The sequence below is a fragment of the Macaca thibetana genome, chromosome 2, assembly GCF_024542745.1.
Source record: "Macaca thibetana thibetana isolate TM-01 chromosome 2, ASM2454274v1, whole genome shotgun sequence".
NCBI classification, from domain to species: domain Eukaryota; kingdom Metazoa; phylum Chordata; class Mammalia; order Primates; family Cercopithecidae; genus Macaca; species Macaca thibetana.
Window position 1 is genome coordinate 85,479,274 of NC_065579.1, and position 15,283 is coordinate 85,494,556.

At 36.1% G+C, this 15,283-nt stretch overlaps 1 long non-coding RNA gene across 1 annotated transcript in view; it reads left to right on the plus strand.

The window, feature by feature from the left end:
- The first annotated feature begins 764 nt into the window (after nt 1-764).
- Nucleotides 765-15,283, plus strand: part of LOC126948397 (uncharacterized) — a 129,363-nt gene continuing 114,844 nt past the window's right edge. Inside the window, exons 1-2 of the long non-coding RNA XR_007723425.1 lie at nt 765-1,570; nt 1,686-1,754. This is a non-coding gene — a long non-coding RNA (uncharacterized LOC126948397). The remainder of the gene's footprint in view (nt 1,571-1,685; nt 1,755-15,283) is intronic.

The following is a 15,283-nucleotide window of genomic DNA, read 5'->3' on the forward strand; positions in this document are numbered from 1 at the left end:
ATGGCCACTTGCTTGAGACAGGCCCAGTGCCATCCTTTATTCAAGTTCCTTTATACTCCTCTTTTTAAAGAAGCTGTCAAGTTCTTTTTTTGCAGCTGACAGGAAAGGCCAAATCTGTGGTACAGGAAAGGAGGCGCAAAAAAGAAACTTTTTTGTGTTGATGTTTTACTAAGTGAGCTAAGGAGAATTTTAGAATCATGCAATTTACTCTGGAGGCATTTACTGTACATAGCTATAGTGATGGTAATTTCTTTCATTGTTGAAGTGAAAAGATAACCATCAATCAGTTGTCAATTGGTCAATTGCAGAAGTGATGAAAAGAAACTGGTAGGAACAATCACTTCTGTGGCTACCTAGACCATTTGGAGGCATAAGAAAAGTATGGGAACTGGATTGCATTTTAAAAAGGGATTGGACCAGATTTTCAAAAAGGTTAATAGGCATAACTTCCTTGTAAAGGATGGCTTTGCGGTTATGCATAATCAGGAAATGCATTTTAAAAATGAAAAATTTAAAAGACAATGAAAAGTTTAAAAGTAAAAATTATTTATTTAACTGGATCAGGTAAATAAGCCCAGAAAATCTTGAATTTCATTGTGTTCCTAATGGAGGAATAAATATAGGTTACTAATAACCCAACACATGTATTTAAAACAAATTAATGAAAATTACTTTGTACTCATGCCTTAGGTTCTAATCTTGGACACTTGGAAATAAAAAACTTTTCAAGTATTTATTATGAGAAATAGAACATCCAAGCTAATTGTGAACACTGTTTTTAAGCAAATATTTACAGATAATTTAATTTTTTCGAACCTATGGAAGTTTACATAAAGGTTAAGATAAGAACAGTTTAAAAAATCATTAACTTGCATAAAAGGCAAATGGCACTTAGGGACTTAGTGCTGTAAGCAAGATTTCATTTTAATTTATCCTATTTTCCTAAGAATGGCAATGTTATTGATTTATTCTGAGAGAGTTCCCCACACACGTAGTGATTTTTTTTTTTTTACTGTGGTAGGTAATAAAAAGGATTACAGGCCCCCAGAAGGATGAGATATCATCAGTTTGTAATCCAGCCCATGGTTTCCTAGATACCGTATTGTCTATTCTGTTCCGCTATGTGAAAAATGTTGAATATCAACAATGGGTTTCAGTGCTGTATTGTTGAGTTTTGTATGAACTAATCTAGCTTCCCTAAAAAAAAAAAAAAAAAAAAAAAAAAAAAAAAAAAAAAAAAAAAAAAAAGAAAGAAAGAAAGAAAGAAAAAGAAAGAAAGAAGAAAAGAAAGAAAAAAAAAAGAAAAGAAAAAAAGAAAGAACCACAGCTTTGGACAAAAGTCTATAGCCAGTGCATTTGAAATTCCCCTTGCACCAGGACTGACTGTAGCTGGGGGAAGACATTTTACTCATTTGCTCTTTCCTTTCATACGGTCAGCTGGTCGCTCTTCTCAGGTGTACATCACCTATTATAATTTTACCTAATTTTGATACTGTGATAAGGAAAGTCCCAGGACTTATCAGCTGGGACAGGCCTCTCTTACAAGACAGCTCTGTTCAGTATTTGGAAGGTAAGCTATTTGCACAACTTCTCTGCTGTAGTGTACTGGCCTAGCTCTAAAACTTTGCAATACGTCACTTATTTTTAACTTTCACTTTTTTTCTCTTTTCTTCTTTTGGAGAAAGAAAGCCTGACAGGTTTCTTCGGAAAAGTGGCCATCCATGGAATGAATGAAATGTTCTCTTTCTATTCCAGTAAGTAATTGACTTGTAACTAAAAATTGAACTGGCTGCTATGTCAACTGCAATGTGAGCTGCTGCTGGCACAGGTGTTGCTTACTCTTTAGCCTGGAAAGAAAAGGGGCTTAAACTGTGATTAAATTTCAATTCAATTGACCTCAACATGATAGTACATAATTCTCACTTGCCTACCGAATGGCCTGAGTTCTCATTTTGACCCTGATTCTGACACCTGCGTTTTTAATGTTTGGTGTAGCTAAAGCTATGGTTGCTCTTGTGGTTAGAAATAAAGTGGGTAGAGAACAGTTCTAAGTAAATAACAAATGGTAGTTAGCCGAATGAGTCTTTAATACAGTGCTCAACGTGTTCTTTTTTTTTAATGCATTAACTCTAAGTTCATGTAGATTATTATTCAATCTTTTCTTTTAAAAAGTATGGATTCATGGGTAACAATTTTACTAACTATGGATACACAGTAAATCTAAATCAGTGAATTACAAATAAGTAAAGGATGTGAGAATTCTCATGTTAAGTGCTTTCAAATGCTTAACTTTGATTATGTAATGTATCATAGACTAAATATGCCTTGCACTTTAATTATTTTTGAGCCCTAGGAATGAAACAGCAGCATTGTTTTTCTTCCTTACTGTAAATAGAATGAAAGTCTCCTTAACTTAAGATGACTGTATTTGAGTTTGGGAGACAAACTTTTATCTTTTCCCAAAAGCAAAATAAAAATCATCTAAAATTTAGTGACATCTAAAATTACAATTTACACTTAAGGCTATTCTCCATTCATGTTTTGTAAAATGGTTGCATACCAAGGATTGATCTGTAAGATGAGAGCACCCATGGATTGTTGTTTTTTCCTCCTAACTTCCTTTCTAACCTGGGAATTAGAAGAACTTGCTGATGATGCTTGCTTAACCCTGCTTATAGTGCCAGCCTGTAACTAGCTCTCTGTGAAACCATTTCTGACCCTCTGCTTGCAGTGGTGAGCCTGAATTTTTCCCCCTCCTTGCCCATCACTGTCAGTCAATTATAAGATTGAACTGAACCAGAAAATCTGGTACAGTCTGGTAATTAGTACAAAGGGTTTCCAGTCTAGTGTAAAGACAGAGATGCAAGAGCCCCAGCAGTCACAGAAATCGTTTTGATTGGCCATGGACATTGCCTTTTAGTTCTGCTTGGTGACTTCCTAAAGATATTGCCTCCTACCCTACAGGTCTTCTCCTTCAAGTACATTATGGGCCTTTTTTAAAAGTCGTGTGTGTGTGTGTGTGTGTGTGTATGTCTGTGTGTGTGTGTGTTTCTTTTTTTAGATTCAACTTCTCCCATTTTTAGTCTGTCATTTTTGCCTATCAAACAGACACATTTTGACTTGCCCAACAAAGAACCAAGTTATCAACACTCACAGAAACTGACATTTTTAATTCAGGCTTCATTATGTCTTTGAATTATGACAGTGACGTACAAAGACATTTTAAGGGTTTTTCATTATTTTTTTAAAATCCAGCATTGGGATGTTTATCTTTCTTTAGTATTCATATTTCCCTTTCTACGTTTATTCTCAGTAATATATAATTAGCATTATCAAAACCATCAGCTATTATCCTTTCTGACTTTTGACCTTTATTTTTTAAATAAGCCTCAAGCTAACATTCTCTAGAATAAGAAAAATTCCCTAAGAGATTTTAATGAAATATTTTAGGGTTATTTTAAAACATGAATCCCTTTTAAACATCAATACTACATGACTAGACAAGTTATGGGTCTTATAATAAAACAATAGCAACAAAATAAATTTGATGAAAAATTATTTTGTAAATCTAACTCGCATTTGATGGTAAGTACAATTTTAGAGTGTGTATTTCATCATACATCTTAAACCACTACTTTGGAGTTCTTTGCTTATTATAAAAGCTAGTTTGGGGTAAATTCTTGTTTTTTACAGAAGCAAACATCCTTTTTGATTATAGATTACAATGACTCATTAGTCACATCAGATATAGTGAAAGTGTTTGGTAATTTGTCAATATAACAAATGCCTATCCCAAAAGATAGATATGTCTATCTTATTTTTTTAAATTTCCTTTAAGGACAAGTTTAATGTCTGACACCCTGCACGAAATTGCAAAAGCAGCAATGCCCAAATGAAAAACAATCAAAAGAAAGCACAAGGTTTTCATCTCCAAGAATGCTATCTTTAGGACAATCTGCATCATGATTTTAGTTGTGATGTGTGTTGTGACTCTTCTAAAGGATCCTTTACTTACCTACACCTTAATGTAGCTTTAAATATCTGCTTTATTCTGTGTATAATCTTAACAAAAGTAGTTACATTACCATGTCTGGTGCTGATTTTTACATCTGACTTTGCTGTTACATTTCAAGGAGGTTAATATTGCTTTTGTAACCCTGTCATGAGTAATGCATTTTCCCAGTAAACATGTCATAATGTTAAAGGCTGTTCAAGAAGCAGTGTTTCTGTTGAAACAGTTTTGTATTTATTTCTCTATTGTTTATTATCCATAATATAGTGTAAGGCTTTGAAAAGAACACGCATATTTATGTAATTAACAGTTTTTGTTATTAGGAAACCTTCCCATTAAAATCTAAGAGAGTCTAACAAAACTATATAAATGGGCAACTTTTCAGGAGTAATATTTGCATTCCATTTTAACTTGCCATCAAGCTTATATATTAAAATGTATACATAAAGTGACTGAGGGAAGAGTGCATTCTGGTGATATTTTTCTTACTTTTTAATCTAAAATATATATTGAAATTCAAAAGGCGCTCACCACATGTAGTGTGGCAGTGTTCAATATTCTTTAACAGCTGCATACGGTATGGTCTGTATAAAGTTACAGGGGCTCACAAGCTTTATAATGGACACAAACATTCTTTTCTTAACTCCTAGAAGCAGGAGTAAGACTTGCAAAGAACCAAGCAGGCTCCTGCCCCCTTGAGACCAGAGTACCTCTGCTATTATCTGCTGTGTATATTAGAGTTCCATTAAGATTTACTCATGAAAATCCCATGCTGGAGGGGAAAAGGTGAAAAATTACTGACTGAGGCTCTTATAGAAAAGGAAAGCAGGGTTTACCCAAGGTTGTACGCTGAGTGAGTGACAATGTCAGTTTTATCACCCAGTTTCTTGTCTCCCGGTCCCAGGCTTACTCTCCTAACCAGACACAGTCATGGGTCTGTATGTTCAGGCCTCCTAAACTATATTGCTAAAAGCAAGAAATTCACAGCCATATGTTCAAAATCAGGATGCTTCCTGAAGATATAGTATCTAGGTGGTAAATGGAATTTTATAACATTATAGACCAAAATCAAGCCCTTTATTTGGCAATATTATTCATTCTGGCTGCGTTGCTATAGTCATTAGGGAAAAGATTGATTCCTCTTACTTCTTAGTAAAGTAATATTTTGGAGGTTTCTTAATGGTATTTCTAATTGTGGTAAAAAATAAAATAAAATAAAATTTACCACCTTCACCATTTTTAACTGTATAGCTCAGTAATGTTAATTTAAGTGGAATTTTTTACAGTAGAAAAAATTAGTACTTAAATCCAAAAGAAAGAAAATTTTTAAAAAACTGAATTAAGATGCTAATTTTTCAAAATATGTTTTATAGCATACCATCCCCATAAGCTATGCCAGGTAAAAAAAAAAAATAACACAGTCAAATAATTTATGTCCTTCTCTAAGAAATTCACAAGGAAAATTTGTACTTGAAAAACTGGTAAATCATAAAGATGTCTTTGAAACTTGTATAATATAGAGTATCCCAAACTATTTTTCCATAGGTTCCCCCAACCTATTTTGCCAAAAAGTCTATTTTTATTCTTCAGAGCTAATATTTTTAACACATTTTAGGAAATTTTCCTCTAATCAAACCTTTGCAGATAAAAAAGATCTATAAAGTAATGTTTATACTATTTATGTTCGCTGGCTCTGTGTTTACAAATCTTTTATCTTTATCTTATGGTAGTAAATCTCATTAATTCAATCACTCAACAAATATTTAGGCATGGGCTAAGTGCTGGGGATACAGTAATGAGTAAATCGGTCAGAACTCCTGACCTTTCAGAGCTTACAGTCTGGGAAAGAAGTCACTGCAAGTGCTCTAATGTGAAAGTCAGAAGAAGGGAAGAAAGAAAAGAAGGAAGCAAGAAAGGGAGGAAACAAAAAAGGAGGGAAGGAAGGAAGGAAGGAGGGAGGGAGGGATAGAGAGAAGGAAGGAAGGAAGGGGAATGAATGAATACAGGGAGCACAAGCAACATTGGCTGTTTCTGACACTCATAGCTTATCTGGCTATGTTTTTTGTTGTTGTTTTTCCTCATTCTGAAATGAGAGAAGAGGGAAAGGGGGAAGAAAAACCCACCAGTTCAGTAGTCCTGTCTTTGAATAGAGATAGAAATAGTATTTCTTTGAAAGCTACGTATGTTCCAGCAATTGAGTCTATGATAGTTCTCTAGCAATTCAAAGATGGGCTTCTATTGCTTAGAAGGGAAGGAGATAGGAAGAAAGGAGAGAAGAAAAGGAGAGGGAGGGAGGAAAGGAGGAAGGAAAAAGAAAAGAAAACACATTTTCTGGTCTTCCCTCCCATTGTGGCATCTTAGCTGTTGATACTACCTTCCACTTTCAAGTGTCAGCAGAAAACCTTGTTTGGTGGTAACCATGGGTCCTACCTCTGTCAGGACATATTTCCTCTGACTATCTATCCAACCTTCTCTCTCAGGCTCTGACCTTCATGCTGGGAACCTTTCTTCATGGGAGTGAAATGTGTCTCCTAAGCAAAGGAAAAGGATAGGCCCATGGGCATATTATGGTTCTCCAGCATCTTACTCATCCTTAGAGCTCCTACACAAAAATACAAATCATGATCCTGCCAAAAAGGAGCACTTGAAAGACTAAAGAAGGGCCTCATCCTCTTGTTAGACTGCTGTCCATTGTCCCACTTTCTTGTATGAAAGTGAATGCCTTGCCTCCTAACTCCTGTGTATACCACTTGAAAATAAATATTGTAGGTGACTGCCCTTTGATCACAGAGATTAGGGAAGCAGGAAAGATTGCAAAATTTAAAAGAAAAAAAAAAAGCTTATAACTAAGATAAAAAGAAGGAGGACCTTATGCCAACTCTGGTTTCTTAGCTGCATTTTTCATCATGGATGTGTCACAGGTGAGTTCTGTGAATCAATGCTGAGCTGAATTCTCTGGGATATTGCGACTTTGTTTTGCTTTTTCTTTCTTTCTCATCCCAGCATTTCCTTCAATGGGAACAATGTGACATAAAATTATTATCAGAATACTGTGAGGAAAAAGACTTAGAAAAGAATTTGGGATTTTCAAGTTAAAATTAAGAGCTGTGTTAGTCTGCTTCCTTCTTCTAGTTATCTGGGAATCAATTTTCTAATTCAGTCTCTCCTCTCTGTCATTTGTCTATTGATATATGCTAGGCCATGCAGTACTTGTCTCTTTTTATTGCTTTTAATTAACTTTTTAAAATCAATTATGATTATTTGTATGGATTTCTATTCTCTCTTCTCATCAAATTTGTTTGGCTTATTTTTTATTTACATGCCACTACCCACTGCTGTGAATTAACAATAACAAAAAATCTGCACTCTTCCCTTCCACCTCTTGAACTGGAGAAACAGTTAGCTAATAAGAGGCTAAATGAGCCTTAGAGTATAGAGAAGCTGGAATCCTTAAATTATTTAAATTGAAAAATGGCTGGTTTTACAATCAGAAAAACTCAAGTGGACCGTAAGCCCCTACTTGATTGTTCCCCCTTATCTGGATGATCTTGTAATGACAGCTGGAGTTATCTGCCATCAGCATCACTGTCCACAAAAGCTTCTACTCTCTCTGCTCAACTCTTCAGCAGCCCTGGGGAGCTGGAGCTGTTTCATGGGAGAGGGCCCTAGAGGATTGGAAACTTTATTAAAATGCAAAGCTGTCTCTAGTGACATAAAAGCTCAGTAAAGGGTAATGGATCTAAAATCACAGAGCCAGAAATTATCTGCAGAATGAAAAAACTGAGATTTCATATACTGTAGGCTAGGGTCAGTGTAAAATAAAGGGCAATATAAAATAAATAGCAGCTTAAAGTAAGGAGCAAGAGACAGAAGGAAAAGAAAACATAGTGTTTCAACATCAACAGTGCAACAAATGCCACATGTGTCAGACTGGCCCTTGTAGAATTCTGTCTCAGGAAGTGACCCAGCGAAATGTATTATGGGAAGTCAGGATAGTTGTCTGCTTTGAAAGTTTAGGGAAGTACCCCCAAACCTTCCTGATTTTCTCTTGATAAGCATTTCCCTCTTGGGCTACCACCATTACTTTTCTGAAACTTGTTGTTACTAATAGAATTGGTAGTAACAGATAGTAATAGGACCCCATCACACTTTTGCTTGAAGTCTGAATGTGGCCTCTCCCTTCACTGGCCATATGAAAATAAAGAATCTAATTCACAAACTGTATATTTTAAATGTATTTGCTCATTTTGATCCATTTTACTTTAAAAATTAAAAAGTAAGACCTTAACTCATTTAACTCAAAGGATTCCACATAAGATTACTCACTAATAAGTTAAATGTTGAAATGAAAATTGAGGCACTAAAGGATAAAACAATTATATAATTTGTCTTAAACAATGGCAATTAGTAGCAGAATGAAAAATGGCATCCAGGTGATTTCCATTTGCATATGCTAAATTCTTCAAAAATCCTTTATTTTATATTATAAATTTCTTACTAGAAAAAAATGAGTGTCAGCATGAAAAAGTCATAAGTAATATTCAAAATAGCTCATTGCTCTTAAAAGTCAGAGTAGTATGTTCCCTTCTGCACATCACTACTTTGAAAACAGTTCTCAGGGAAGTTTATTATCATCATCACTACCCTGACAACTACCTACTGACAATCATTTATTGAGTGCTTATCATATTTCTCCCTTCCCCAAGTCTCATCTTCAGGCCTCGTTTTCCCTTCTGCTCAGAACTTTTTTAAAAAAAATCAGTGTTGGGTTAGATTACTTAACTGATAATTTCTCTTTTCATGCAACTAGCAAGTTTAGTTAGCAAATGAAAAAGCTAAATGAAGTATTCATACCTTCATCTTCAACAGAAGACATTAAAATTACTAGTCAGATCACAAGCACTTCACATTATCAGGAGAATCCCCACCCCACACATATATATAATGATTTGGCTTTAGTTTTTCCTAAAAATTTTGTATTTATACTTCACATATTTATAAACTGATTTTTAGTGATGAGAAAAGATCGATAGAATTACTTAGGACTTTTTTTTTTTTTTTCCATTTTCAGTGCAGAGATAGCTTAAAGTGTGACTTTATAAACAAGCTTTCGTCTCCAATGTAAGAAAACAAGGTTCTCTCTGTCCCCCAAAAAGAGACTGGGTACTGGAACACAGAGAAGCTCCTTTGTTTGGGTCTCCCCTTCACCCTCCATTAGTATGCACTGCTGCAAACTTGAGGCCCAGTGAAGAACTTCTTTGACTTGGTAGGGTGGTTTTTATAAAACCCCAAGCTTTGTTCCACAGGGACACTCATGTCAAATAGCAGTCCCCCATAGTAATTGTAACTCCATCATATTCTCCCATTCAAAATAGTGTATTGGGGTATGGGTGAAAGCAATACTATTGCAAGGATAATCTTGAATTTGCTGTAATTAATTCTTAAATATATTGTCTGCAAACACCAGAACTTTATTATTATTTCATATTTCTTACAACATATCTCAATCACAGCTGATCGTGGCACATTAATCTCATGAAACTAGGGTTAAAACATCCTTTTAGTGAAATTGGCAACTAAATCAGCAGAGCTACTAGGAAATGAGAGATTCTTAGATCTCTGGAGCTGAGACTTGAGAAGATACTCTGACCAACCACTGGCTCTTAGGACTATTTCAGCAAATGATTGGAGCACATCATACTGCTTTTCTTCTTCCAACCTGGTGTCTCCTCACACCAGGTTGACTCAACAGTCTTATGTTTATGGAACTAGATAGGACAGAGTTATTGTTTACCTTAAAGTAGGATCTAAATAATCATAAAATACCAAAATATTATTAATAACATGAAACTAATTTTATGTGTCATGACTAAATTTCTGTCTTTTTACTAATTGCATTATTGGCATGTGTTAGCTTAGGCTTTACATTGAAAACTAAGTTATTTTTTAAGTTTTTAGTGTTCAAAGTGTGATGATTTTCTGGGGAATTTTTTAAAGCCCAGTACTGAGACTATGCTCTAGACAAGTTAAATAAGAGCTTCTGAGGATGGGACCCAGACATCAGTATTTTTTAAAGCTCCATGGATTATTCCAAAGTGCAGTCAAGGTTGAGAACCACTGGTCTAAGGAAGGGGAAAAGGTGGGGAAAGGGGGAATCTAGGTGAGATTAGTGAGTATCGTGAGATACTAGGAAACTAATTTAGTCATGCAGTTATAATTGGTGCTATTTTGATTTGTTAACCTGATAGTCTGAGAGCGTCCAGTGACCACTAGATGAGCCTAAGACATTCCAGACAGTGATCGCTCCCTGCTTCTGTGCATCTAATCCTGGGAACGAAGGGCAAGAAGGAAGCTGTGACATCTCTACAGCTGAGGATTCTTAGCTCTTTAATAAAGTCAGGGCAAGCTTAATCCCACCCAGTTCACAGGGAGGCTCAAAATGGATGCAGGAAAACCTTGCTCTATCCCTCTCTTTAAAGGCAGGTACAAGAGTCCTAGGATTACTGCAAATTTCCTAAGAATAAAAAACATTCAGACAAGAGTTAAAAAATATTACATTGTCTACTGTGAGCAAAGTGCTAGCCTAATCCTTACTACAACCCTGTGAGGCAGGTATTAGACGTGCTCCCATTTTACAGAGGAAGACACTGAGAAACAGTAACAAGAAAGCTGCCCAAGGTCATACAGATAATGTGTGCCTAAGTCTGGACTTTTTACTCTAAGACAGATGGAAAACTGACCAAAGGTCACCCTAGCGATTCATGGACAGCTGTCTGTGTCAAAAGAATCTTCCATTCTTTAGATAAAGAATCAAATTAGTATGCTAATTGTGTTCTTTGCTACTATGTGTAAGCAAGCATTATACTCAGACATGGAAAAGAACCTTAGTATTCAGACATCAGTATGGCATTTGTTGTCTTTTGAAACATCACCACTAGTTCTCATGAGCAATTTGAGTCTATTGGAGTTTCTTCAATTAAAAAAAAAAAAAAAAAAAAGTTGGAATAGCTAAAATAACCCAGCATAGGCATCTAAGCTCAAGCTTACATCAAACCTTTGAAAACAGGGTACAACTCCTTCTTATAATATTTCTGAAAATGGAAATCCTCTCGATTTAGCGGTGATAAAAAAGAAAAAAAAAAACATTTTGTATGTTCTCCCTCTAAAGTCTTAGAATGTGATAGTGTAATTGGGATTTGGCATCAGCCCCAAACAGCTGCAGCTATCTGTTTCATATTTTGTAAACTTTTTCTGAACCAGAAATTGCTAGTTACCGAAGGAAGCAGCTTAAGGTAGGGTGAACCCTCAACCAATGTGAAGAAAGCAGTTTATCTTTTATTTACTGAACCAAGCATTGTCTCGTGTCTATTATGTGCTGGGCACTATTCTTCCAGATCTTTCCCAACTTACTGTCATTTCTTGTCCCTCTTCCTCTCATGCTCCCAACATCCGTATTCCCTGTCCCTGTACCCTCTGGGTCAAAACCCACTCTCAGATACCTCACTCCCATGAAGGTAAATGTGGTTAATAACAGCTTTAACAAGTTATGATTTCCAGGATGATATGTATTATAACAGGGACCAGATCATTTAATCTTAAAGGGTGATGTTCTTGTGGTATAATTATAGGCAGGGGTTTCCTGAAGACAGTTGAAGCCTTCTCCCATCTTGCAACTCAGGTGGCAGCCTACCACTCTCCTGAGGTCAGGGCCATGCCTTTTCATGTATTTATTTATTTCTTTATTTATTTATTTATTTATTTATTTAGAGATGAAGTCTCGCTCTGTCGCCCAGGTTGGAGTGCAGTGGCGCGATCTCGGCTCACTGCAACCTCCACCTCCTGGGTTCAAGCAATTCTCCTGCCTCAGCCTCCCGAGTAGCTGGGATTACAGGTGCCCGCCACCAAGCCTGGCTAATTTTTTTTTGTATTTTTAGTAGAGATGGTGTTTCACCAACTTGGCCAGGCTAGTCTTGGACTCCTGACCTCGTGACCCACCTGCCTTGGCCTCCCAAAGTGCTGGGATTCCAGGTGTGAGTCATGTTTTTATCCCAAGTGCTTTGCACGTGACTTTTCCAGTTGGAACTCAACAACGGAGGAAGCTCTGGCCTGAGGAAAACAAGTTGCAATAATGAAGATGTCCTGACACAGATGAATGGGAAGATGTTGGATTTATTTTGAGCCAAACTGGTATGAGGATGTCAGCTAAAAGCTCTAAGAGGAGATAACCTAGTCCTATCAACTGAATTCTCCTAGGAGCCAGGGTCAGATTTGAGAAACTTCTGGAGGATCCAGTTAGCTTTAGAAGCTATAAATCTGGTTTTACTTAGCAGTTCTGGTCCATTCCAATTTGTTACATTTGAGTTTGACTGAAATTGGCATAAAAAGTAAATAAAACATTCAAAAAATATTTATTGAGCACCTACTAAATACCAGAAATGTGGCTAGGCATAGTGGATATTGCTGTGTAAACCCCAATTCCTGCCCTCTTGAAGCTGACATTTTACTTAAAGAAACTAATGTGAAATCATTAATTATACAATTCAATATTTAATTGGAGTCTTATTAAACGCTACAAAGGAAAAACGCTACAAAAAAAAACGCTACAAAGGAAAAAACATAGAGAAAGAAACACACAAACTGAAAAAACACACAACAGAAGGATGTGATCTAATATAGAATATCAGGCAAACCTTCTCAGAAATAAAAATTATATATATATAGACAGAGAGAGACAGAGAGAGAGGAATATAAAGATAAACGAGACATATCTTTAGAGAGAGGAATATAAAGATAAATGAGACATATCTTTAGAGAGAGAGAGAGAGGGAGAGAGCTGATAACTAAAAGATGGCTGGGAGTTAGCTAAGCAGAGAATTTATAAATGGAGTAGACATTTCTAATAAACACCTTTAACATTCAATATGCTAGAGCTAATTCTCAGATCAATCTTCTTGCTAACAATTGTCTTGGTTCCTTTTCTTGAGGTTGTTCACGTAAGAAACATTTTGAGGTCTTTGTGACAAGCTGCTTATTCCGGGCTCTAAATTCAAATAAAACATTGGCATGGAGAAAGAAATCATTTCTATAGATGTCAACATCTTTATGAGACACACACAAGTGTATTATGATCTCAACCATTACTGTTTCACCTAGGTCGTTAGCATGAATGCCCATTTGACATACCCACCACTACGCTCCAGGCCAGTAGCTTTCAAATTCTGAAATGTCCACAGACCAGACTTTCTATTTCACTCTGTCCAGAAACCTTGAGTAAAAGAAAAGGAGCTGGGAAAAGGAACTGAAAACACCAGAGGGAGCCCGGTCTGTGTAAGGGATATTTTAACCATCCCCACCCTGTTAAGTCAGTACTTTGTACGTTCACAAAAAGACATTCCCAAGTTCATCATGCTGTTTTATGCAGCACCATCCTGTGGCCCCCTTCTTCAGCTAATTAAATTCTCATTCCTAAATACTCAGTTCTGGCATGTTATCTTCTTACCCTACTGTCCCAGTCTAATTTAGATACACCTCCTTTGTGCTCTCATAGCTTGCTACACTTTTATGTCTTATCATGGCTATATAATAATAATAGATTTATTCATCTAACTTATCTTCTTCTTGAGAGAAGTAGTTCCTTGTGGGCAAGACTTATGTTTTAATCATTTTTGTATCCCTCATTTCTAGTGGAGTACTTAAAAAGAATCCTTTCAATGACTTCATATTCATGCATGATAGTTACTTTTCCTTCCTCAGCCTCTAGAGAGACATGGAAACTTAGATTATGTCTATCCAGTAAACAAGGCTGTTTTTGTATATAGGAAACTTTTGACCCATCCCAGTCTGAAATTCTTCTCCATTTACAGACAAGCCTATTTTCGTTACCTTAACTAAGGTATTGCTTTAGAGTCTTCCTTTGAAAAACCTCTTAATAAAAAGACAGGCCAGTCTACATGATCCCACTGACCAATACATTTGTCAGGAACAAAATTGGGCTGGACGTGGTGATGTGTGCCAATAGTTCCAGCTACTAAGGAGACTGAGGCAGGAGGATTCCTTTAGTCCATCTCTTAAAAAAATTAAATTCATACAAAAACAATATTGGTATTGATGTTCAATTCTGTATAGAACATAACCATCTGCTTAAGTGTGATCTTTTAGTCAGTGTATAGAATAATTTCCATGTTTCATGTTAGAAATGGCATAATTTCCAGACTAGAAGAAAGCAATAAACTATGTCTAGCAGAATATTTGTCAACTAGTAAGATGAGTAAAGGAAAGGATACATTAATGAAGGAATAATTGAATGCATGGATAAACACAGTACAACCCAAAAGAATCCTCAAGCCATAAGCTAGAATGAGGACTTAGCATTGACAAAAAACGACAAAGCCATCAAACATAAAAAATAAAAGCTATTGGAAGATCACATTTTCCAGTCAAACAGGACCCAAATATTATTCAAATAGCTAAAAACAAAAGAATGTGTTTTTTAAAAATACTAGCATATAGAGACAAACGTTTGAGGAGGAAGTATTATAAATTCCAGAAAAATCCCCTTCCCGCCCCATCTTTCCTCTCACACCCACCGCTACACACACACACACCATTGTGGTATATATACACAAGTCATAGTTGTCTACTTGCTTTTCCTGAAATGACTGTGATTTGAAAAAGAGGAAGTTAGGATAAGAGAAAGTTCCTTCCCAATGAAATTTCCTCCTTCTATTCCTGCCTATCATTCTTCAAGATAGGCATAAATGCTACCTCCTCTCTGAAAACCTGTTTTTGATTTACTGTGGCCCCCAGCTAATTGCTCCTTTCCTCTGCACTACCACTACAGCTTACCTCATGCCCTCTTTTGCATTATGTCACTATTGTTTATTAGAGCTAACTGCGTACATCTTTCCATCCTCTATCACGGGAGCTTTGGACAAGGGGCTATGTCTCATTTATCTTTATATTCCACTCTCCCTCTCTTCCTTCTCCAGTCCTATTGCAATGCCTGGCAAAAGTAAGAACTCAGAAAATGTTTGTTGGATGGAAGGAAAGGGGGAAGAAGAAAAAGGAACAAAGTTTATTTCTGAAGAAAACGCCATTTGTCTCCCTTCTCCAAAGTATTTTCTTTCTCTAAAATCAGAGAGCAGCCTTTGCTTTTCCCCTAGGTATTAGGGTGTGTGCCCTTGAATACCTTACTTTGGCAAAAAGCCCACATTCCATCTCCAACCAGCTGAGTCATTTTCAGTTTTTTTGTGGTTCATTCATGCTTTTCTC